This window comes from Pinus tabuliformis, chromosome 4_1 (genome assembly GCF_031772625.1).
Source record: "Pinus tabuliformis cultivar Carrire ecotype Pingquan chromosome 4_1, CPIR1, whole genome shotgun sequence".
Taxonomy (NCBI): domain Eukaryota; kingdom Viridiplantae; phylum Streptophyta; class Pinopsida; order Pinales; family Pinaceae; genus Pinus; species Pinus tabuliformis.
The window spans coordinates 370185718-370195895 of record NC_142303.1 but is presented as its reverse complement, the minus strand read 5'-3'; positions in this window follow the sequence as shown (position 1 = coordinate 370195895).

Sequence of the window (10178 nt, the reverse complement as noted above, 5' to 3'; positions counted from 1 at the left end):
AGCGGAGGCCTACATCGACTAAGGAAGGTCCAAAATCAAAGAAGGATAGGAAGAAAGCGCAACAATCAGTGTGTCCATCACCCAGAAAGCATCTACAGACAGGAAAGCCCATTGTGCAGGGAAAGGGTAAGGTGATTGACCTAGAGCTTGAAGCTGAGGTTGAAGAACTCCATGTGGGCATGGATGACATTGATATGGAGGGGTTAGAGGACATTGATGTGGAGGGGTCTGAACCCATTTCAAAACTAGCCGAGTACATTCCTTTGTGCAGAGGCAAGTTGAAGGTTCCAAAGGATATTGATGAAAGTAGGGTCACACTGCACACACCCTTACTATTGGACCAAATCGTTTTTGAGGAACCATGCCTAGGGAATATCCCCCTTTTAAAACTAAAGGACTGGGATTTGGTTGATGCGGAACATTTTCGCCACCTAGTGATGGACCAACTCATGCACCACGTCTTCTAGAAACACTCTGGGGTAACCACCCTGGAGCTAAGAAAGTGGGTGAAATGGGTTGATAAGGCGGGTCTGTTAAATATATTGTGGGTGTCGCATTACAACCGCACACCCATAACCATGGTATTGATCAAGCAACTACTGTGCTTGGTGCATGATGGGCGTTTATGGCTAGAAGAGCTGATACCCATCACTGACATGCTGATCCATAGGATCACTCGGCTGCTGCACTCAGGAGAAAATCTGGCCTTGGCATTTGGCAAAAAGACAGGTGAGCGTGACCTCACTGAAGCCATGAAGAACAAATTCAAACTCACTAAGAAGCCACATGGCTACACCATCACAAGTATTGCTGACCCTGCCATCAAATTAGAAATGCAAATATTGGCAGGAAGGATTATGCGAAAGTGTTGTGCAGATGAAGTGTCGGCACTAGTAGTAGCCTTAGTGGCCCAGTGCGTGGGGGGTGTATAGTTTAACTGGGTGTGCTACCTCTATGGGGAGTTCCTTGTGAATTGCAGAGAGGCACATGATCACAACAAAACATTACACTATGCCTGGCTACTACTATCCATAGGGTTGGTCACATGGGAGTTACCAGAGGATAGCCAGTTTCCTCCTGTCACGCCCTACCTACCAGAAGTAGTGAAGTTCACTTCGCTATGGGCTACGAAGGACCCTCAGAGGGTCAAGGAAATCAAGATCTTTTGGATCTTGATGGATATGAGCATCCATATGGCCATCAACTACAAACCGTAGTTATTTCCAACTATGTTTGAGAGGCTGCAAGAGTATCTAGAGTTCAAGGCTGACTTCCACCGGGTCTCGATACGTGTGCAAAAGGTCCTTGAGTAGAAGTGGTATGACCTGCCATACCTAGTCAAATACGATGCAATTACAGAGGTCCTCGACTGCTAGCTGGTAGATTGGAAAACTTCCTCGGACTTGATAGCTAGGTCTAGCAAGACCACAGTGTAGCAAAAAAAGGAAGAGGCCAAGCTGAAGATGGAGTAGTTGGCCACAAATAGAAAAAAGGAAGAGGCCAAGGTAGAGCACGCCACCATGAAGCAGACGAGAGGATAGATGGAAGAAGAGGAGTGTGGTTGTGATAGGATTCAAAATTTGCCTTCTCTAAGGACCAGCAATTGGACCAAGGAGGAGCGGACCTAGAAACTACTCCATTCCATGTTAAGCACAACAGAGATCCAAAGAAGGTAGGGCCATGAAAGAAGTCTAATTCTATCAAGACTTCTCTCGATATGATCACCTTAACATAAGGTGATTTAAATTATATTGGTGATACAATTAGAGATGCCACCTTAGAACTGCTGCAACAGTTTGAGCTAAAATAGAAGTAGGCCTTGGGGGCCATTCAGACAGGTCTACATGAGCTGCAAATCCAAGTGTCACAGGTCTAGACTACCATGGGACAAAGAAGCATGACATCAACTAGTTTGGTGCCCGCCACATCAGAAGCAGCAGGGATGGTGCGTACACAGGATCCCTAGGCAATAATGCTACTGGAGGGTGCGCTAAACATAGAGACTGAAGCTAACAGGCCCACTGTTAGTGCCCTCAAAGTATTTGGGCTCAATTTGGCCATGCTTCTTAGTGAGGCACTTAACAATTTGCAATATGGCGTGACCGTGGAACTTTGGGCCCGCGAACAGTGTGCATTACAGGTAATCAGTGAGCAAAAAGTCAACAACACTCAAATGATGGTACAAAGAGATTCCAATGTTAACCTTGTCAAAGCCATCATAGAAAAAAATGAGTGCACGACTAAGGTGGTGACTAGGGCATGTAAGTTTTTCCCAGAGCTGGGCAATTTTGATGATGAGCCAGTAGATGTATGGATTTGAAATCTCGTTGCTAGAGTGTGCAACGCCAGAACAGAGTTGACGAAGATTTAGTTTGACCTGAACATCAATATTAGAGAACTAAAGTTGAAGGCCCAGCCTTCAACCCTACTAGAAGTCATAAAGAATCGTGAGATAAATGTGAAAGACGTCATGGCAACAGTGAACAGTGCCGTAACGAAGTGTACCGTGCTCTTCGAGCAAGCGCTCAAAGTGGTTACCAATTTTTAAGAGGATCCCACCTTGCAAAGGTTGGAAAAAAAGGCCTAGGAGCTACAATAGAGATATGATGAAGTTAAAGCGATGACGCACACTGTCACCCTTACACAGAGGCTAGCAAAATTGTTGCAGAAAAAGGTACTAAAGGAGCAGGTGGATGCAACACAGCACAAAGAGAGCATCCTCAAGGCCAGAATAGGGCCTTGGCTTGATGAAGCCTATGTGCTCACCAGCACCATCAAAGGAAATCTGGATGGTCTGAAGGAAACTCAATAGAAGATATAGTCAGATAGTACAGGTCCAGCAATGGAGTAGCTGGTTTAGGAGATAACACAGATGGCAACACAGTGCAATGCCGAAGTTGCAGTAGTCCAAGTAGAGCTGGGAGGTCTTTGTGTCAATATCTTTGTGATAGCTGAGTGACTCAAGGGTGAGAGACCATGTTTGTATTGGGGGCTTGTTGGGAGCGAGTTCCTTGGGGTCAATTTTGGGGTTAAAAGCCCAAGTTTTGGGGAAGAAAGTCCAAATTTTGTATAAAGAAATGTAAATTCTCCGCATTTTGTGATCGCAGAGCGCAAAGATATCAAGAGTCAAAAATGGTTTCTGCCATTAGTTTAGATAGGTTGTGTTAGCTTGATGAGATCCACCCTTGGTCCGCGGACCATGGGATTATATGAAAAGAAGGTATTAGAGGCGTCTAAGATTCAGTTCAGTAGACTTTATAGAGAGAGAGTCATTGATGAGTCTGTAAGGATCTAAGAGTGAGAGTCTTAGCGTAGGAAGGAGGCTCTACAACTGAGTGTGCAGAGGCCTAGGGTAAAAGTTTGCAGCTGAGTGCGCGGACCCCTACAACTGTGTGCGTAGGCTAGTCAGAGTCTGTACTAAAAATCTGGATCATCAATAAAGAAGAGTATTCTGAAATTACTGTGTATTTTATTTCTGCCATTTTCATGCGATTATGTTATGTCAAGCACTCGTTTATGTTTTATTACTAAATTGATGTGTGGATCTGTATGTTTTCCTCTATTATATGGATGCAAATAAAGATATATGTTTATGCAAATATAATCTAAATTGGATGATAGAATTGGAAAACACTTAAGATAATTTGGAGAACTATACAACAAAGTAGTTATAGAGGCATGTAAGTGCCAAGATCATCTGTTAGGTTCATGCAAAGGACAACTGCAGACCTTTGTGGAGGTTGTGAAAGACTAATAGAGAAGTACATATAAAATCCCCAAAGGCTTATTGATCTACACAAAAGTAGACTTAAGATATAAAACCGACATCACAACCATCTCAGGGTACATAAACTTGGTTCCTGCATCCCCCCATACTTCTTCAGGTGAGACTTCAGTCTGTGCTCCACAGATTGATGCTGAAAGGGCGAGTAGTGTAGTGATTTGCTTGGCTAACTAACGTTGAACCTGGGTTAGGGCCCATCAAGTGAACAAGAGGGAATGGTCCTTCTTTGTTTGTTTGTTTAACTCTCTATAATCAACATAAATCCTTCACTTTCCATTTTTCTTTGGAACTAGCACCAAAGGAGATACCCACTCACTGTCCAAGATAGGGTAGATGAATCCTACATCCAAAAATTATTGTAACTCTTCTTTGACTATATCCTCAAGAGCTAGATCCATTCTTGTTTGGGGTTGTCGAACTGGTTTTGAACCTTCTTTGATATAAATGTGGTGATTACTGGGGGGTGCACTCCCTTCATCTCTTTGTAATTCCAAGCAAAGGCATCAAAATGCTCTCTTAGCATATTACATAACTCTTCTTCTTGGTGTACAGAAAGAGAGGGGTTTATTTTCATTTTTTTTTAAGGGCCGAATTCTATTTTCTTGACACAAGTAGGGTTTGAATCAGTTAATCATAGATCAATCCGATGGTTGCTCTCGGTTTCCTCCCATTGCAGTTTATAGCATATAGAGTTGGGTGGAGTATACTACATCTCCTTCCTCCTCTTCTATCCATAAAGGTAATTCATGTTCTAGAGATGGCTAAGCAAGAGGGTACCAAACCAATTGCTTCGATAAATGCCCATTTTTAATAGTCATGCTTCTAGCTCTGCAGCTGATGTAGGCATCAGCAGTGGCTAACCAAGGCCTCCCAAATATGAGACAATAACCATTAAATTTGGTCTTAGGCTAGAGAACTAAGCAATCTGCAAGGTACTCCGAAGAGTCAATGGAGACAATCACATCCTCAACAATCCCCTCAGGGGCTACTATGGATTAGTTTGCAAGCTGCAATACTATTGTGGTCTTTCTTAAAGAACCTTGGAGATTCAACTTGAGCATGGTTTCTTTAGTCATTACATTAATGGAAGCCCCAATATCAATCGAGGTATGTGGGACAATGGAGCCATTGATGTGTACATCTACTACAAGGCTTCCAGGGTCTAAATACTTTGGGAAAATTACCTATCCCAACATTAAGTTGGATAGTTTTCCAATGAAATTAATGGTAGGGGTGTCTCTTTTTCACCTACCTAGATGTTTGAAACACTTCTCTTTAATCAATTTGTTGTAAATAGGTACATCCTTAATAGTTTGGAGAAGTGGGATTTTGACACACAGATTTTTCAATTCACCTAGAAGTTCATTCTCTTCTAGGGTAGGCTGGACTGGATGAGTTAATCTTTCAGTAAAGGGTGGTGTATTCACTCTAGGCATACTTTCCTCTTTTTCTTCCTCACTCTACTTGGGTGTAGATGGAGGTTGATTATCTCAGAGCACTCTCCCAAATCTAAGGTTGATTTCTTGAATTTCCACAACATAAGTAGGGTAGGATGTCTCTCCACTATAGACCTGTTCTGCCTATCTATTGTTCAGGTTTGGGCTTGGTTGGTCAGGCATCTGAGGTTGGTTAGGTGGATCAGGGTGTAAAAGTTGTGGTTGAGTAGGAGGTGAATGCAATAAAGCTGGAGCATTGTTGTATGTGGGCCTCCACCCTTGGGGTGGTGCATTCCACTGAGGTTGTGGAGGTGTATATGGATGAAATGGCTGATAGGTTGGCTAGGAATGGTACTGGGGTGAAAAAGACCAGGGAGAAGGCATAGACCAAGAGGTATGAGCAAGGGGCCCCCAAGATGGAATGGATGTCTTGTGGTTAGGGTTGTAATATGTATAGGATTACCCTTGCATGCCCTGTTGGTATGGTCAAGGCCCATGAGGCATCCTTTGATTTATGTAGTAGAGTTGTTCAACCACCCCTTTAGTTCCCTAATACACAACTTTTAGTCCAGGTAGAGAAGGGCACTTGTCTGTGAAGTTTTTTTCTTCACAGAACGAGCAAATTTCTATAAGGTTTAATGGACATTCATTCCTAGGGTGCCTCCTTGTGCATCTAGGGAAGAATATGGCTAATTCTCTCTCTGATTCCTCATACTTCCTCTTTATTTGCATAGTGTCCATATGTAGGGCAAGGATTTGCATCATTTCACTCTTAAAATCTTCCAACATGTTTCCAATTTCACATTTTATAGATGTGTTGGAAGAGGATGAGCTAGCCATTGTTTGAATAACCCTACCATTTTTCCTAGCTTCCCTAAAATGGTTCTTAAAAATTGCCTTGATATCTTCATAGGGTAGTTGGTAGATGTCCCCACATGATAGTAGGTTTAGGGTATCCAAAATATTTTCCCTGAACCCCCTGAGTAGGACTAGCTTAAGTGACTCAGGATCAAGTGTGCACCTAGCCATTTTATAGATAATCTAGAATATTTCCTCATAATCTTCAAAGGAATCATCATGCCCCAAGGTCATTCTAAAAAATTCCTCTTTGGTGTCTTGGGACCTGTAGTAGTCCCTATACTTGTTGTTGAAATCTTGTTGCATCTAAGCCCAGGTGGTCATACTATCCCCAAGTAAAACCACGAACCAACGTAGAGATGCATCCTTGAGAGTGGTTGGGAAAACTTTCAACTTCTAATTGTCAGTGTTGTAATCATAGGTTCTGCATATGACATCAAATTCAAACAAGAAGGTAATTGGATATTCTAAGGTTAGGCCATGGAAGTGAGGAAGCGCAGAGGGGATTATGTTTTTCATCTTGGAACCCTCATTGGTTTCTATGATGGGAAAAGCACCCTCAATTCTTTCTCTATTTCCCCTTTCATTTCTATTTTCATCCATTATGTTAGTTGGAATGGGTTCTTCTTCTTCCCCTATAGGCTCTTCAGAAATCTCTAGTTGCTTGCCTAAGGGGTCCTCTAACTCACAGCCACTAAAGAAGAGGGATGGTTGGCTGTTTGAAGTGGTGGGTGTATTTGGTAGAAATTTTCCTAAGTTATCCCTATTCCTACTATGCATGAAAGAGGTGTTTTGTTTTGTTTTTTTTCAAGCTTTATGACTAATTGCATAATAGAAAGACAAACTTAATTGAAACTAGCTACTGAATGAAATCACTTGTAGAATGGAAAGGGAATCAAACCAACTTACAACTATCTTGCAAAAATGAAACTAATAATAGAATGAAATAGATAAGAAATGGAAGAAAGAAATTAGAAATGACATCTACTTAGACACCTCCCCAACAATGGTGCCAAAAAGTGATGAGCACCAGTATTGCAACAAGAATGTTGCAACTCCTGGGGTTACCAACTTTACTTTATCAACTTTGGGTTCGTACAAACTTGGAAGTGGCAGTGTTGTATACAAAAATAGATGCAATGGGTCCACTCTTTTTTCATTGTTGAGCTATGTGATAGACCACTAGGGTTTCTCAAACCATCCTTCTATTGATTTAGAAGAAGTTTGATTACCAATTGAGAAAGGATAATTTTCCACTAATTGAGAGAATTGAAATGCTACCTACTGTAGTAAATAAGAACTGAAATAGATGCTTAAAACACACAACTCATCTAGATATTTGTTGAGATACCTTTATTCAGAAGAATTCTAGGCTAACACATGTGAAATCCTAACTAACCTAAGCATGAAATCTAATATAATCAAACACTTAACTATTGTGCACATGAATAAGCATAACAACCTTTTTCTTTTTGTCTTTTTTGTGAAAACATGAATGCCAATCCTTCTTGATTGTATGGTAGGTGGGTTAGGTGTTGAGAGAGAGGGTTGTGATGGGTCATATGGTTTGGGAGGCAATCAGGGGTCTTCTCCTAGCTTTCATGATTCATTTCTCACAAATTAGGCTCAAAACAGGCCACTATAGTTCGTCCTACAGGATGTCCTAATTCACCAACAAGATCCCCTATTTTCCTATAGGAACAGGCCGAAAGTATAAGGAGTGATTTGGACAGTGGTATGGGGCTTAGGGAAGGTGAGTGATCGAAGGAATAAGACAATGAAGTGGTTAGGACTCCCTCATAACTCAAACCAAAGTTATATGATGGTTGGATTTGCTCAACAAGCATAGCAAATTGTCCTTGTGAAATGATAACTCGGATTATGGACTTAGTGGATTTTGGTGATCATGAATGGGTAAGGTTAGGCTGAGGCTATTGATATGAAGTATTCTTGCACTATTAAAACTCCTGCAATATACGTATCATTGTTGGCATTTACCCGTAAATCATGTCAGAACAATAAATGTTTCCAACAACATAGGAAAGCATAATTTTATCATTTATTTGCCTAGTTTATGCATGGAAATACTTGAAGCCTATTATGAAAGCACCATTAAATCTAAGACAAAGCTTAAGATATCATAAATGAAAACTGAAACCTATCTCTAAAACTAAAAGATGCTGACCTAGTTAGCAGAAAAACCCTAAATTTCTTAAGAAACCAGAATTCTGTCTTTTTGGGCTGAATAAGGGTTTTTACTCAAACCATGGTCCCTGAAGGGGGGAATGAGGCAAGATCCACCTGTTATCAGCCTTTTTGGTATTTAATTATCTCTCTAAATCTATTGTTAAAGCTAGGCACAAATGGAAGCAAATTAATCAAATTCACCAATACTTGCAATGTAACAATGCCAAAATCAATTCAACAAGTAATCTATGAAATAAACTAAGAATACAAGTACGGTAAGAGGAACCTCTACTACTAGGCTTGGGCCCTAACCGAAGAGCTCCAACCCTCTGAGTCAAATCAGTGTTGAATCTATGGAATGCTCATTTTCATTGACATATCAAAAAATACATAACAATGTTTTGTCACAATCCTTCAACTCGAAAGTGCTTAGTTATCTTGCATAAAAAATATGAATCCTAATGAGTCTCTAGGAATCCTTATTTATACAACTAAAGTTTCCAACAAATTCCTTATATCTATGGAGGCTTGTGTTGGAAATAATACTGAGAGGGGGGGGGGGATGAATCAGTATTATCATATCAGTAAAACCTTTCCAATTTCATACTCAGAAACATATACGCTACTTCAGTTAAGTTAACCAGCGTGTACACGCTACTATGTCAAAGCAACTAGCGTATATCCAGAGATCTTATGATTCAGTTAGCTTATCTTCAGTAAATGCATCAGAACATTGTTAACCATATTAACAGTAAATAGGTGCAGTATAACAGAACAGATCATCACACAAAAGCCACACACATGAACACCATGATATAAGGTGGAAACCCAATGTGGGTGAAAACCACCTGCTGCAATTTGTCTCTTTCTTCTTTAATGAGAAACTTCTTTTACAATGTACTGGTGCAGTCCTTTACCAGTAAGTAGGCTACAACCTGTAGAGGGCTACAACCCTCTCTCGTTTTCCAGCTATTTCTGGAAGGGAGCTACAACCCCCTCAGCTCTTGTACTAGTCGATCTAATTACTAGTACGTAGGTGCTGACCCTACAGAAGGCTACAACATTCTTTCCTTCAGGGACCACGTTTCATCAATTTTCAGACTGGATCCATGAGTACAAAACAAACACTGCTTCAATACAATCATCAACTTATACTTGCATCATAATTCTCTAGATCACCTAATACTGAATCACTGAAACCCTGTCATCAAGAACACAGAACACAAACCAGAGCCCAGAACTCTGCAACAACCACCAGAATCAACAGCAACCTGAAATATCAAATCTTATTATGCATACGCTACTTCGCTATACCGAAACTGCGTGTATACGCACTTTCTCCAAAGGAAACCCGCGTGCAGATCTAGAAATAATTACTTATACCTTCGCTGTCAGATCCGACCCTTGCCAAGCATCCCGAACAGATAACCCGCAGTACTAGATCTTCTCACTTCATCAGACACACCTTGTTTTATCCTCTTTGCCTAATGATCTTCTCCTTATATAGCCTTAGGCCCTTCACAATACCACGGTCCAAAACCATAGTAACACAATACCATCAACTTCAAAACTAGGGATCGACACATCCGTCGAGACACCATGGTCCAAAACCATAGGCACAACTTCCAAGGACTAACCGCCACGGACCAAAGGTACATTTTCACATGTACGCGCTTTTACTGAAGCCAACCTGCGTGTATACACTTATTTTCCTTAATGAACATGCGTATATCGCTTTTCTTGTCCTACTGTACTAAGATTTGTCCTCTGATTAAGTTGCCATCACTTGTACCTGCTTCTGAGTGAGTTGCCATCAAGGACAACACTTGTATCATAATGCCAACAATCTCCCCCTTTGGACTTGATGGCAACCACCACACCAAGTCACTCTCCCCCTTTGACATCAAGGGCAA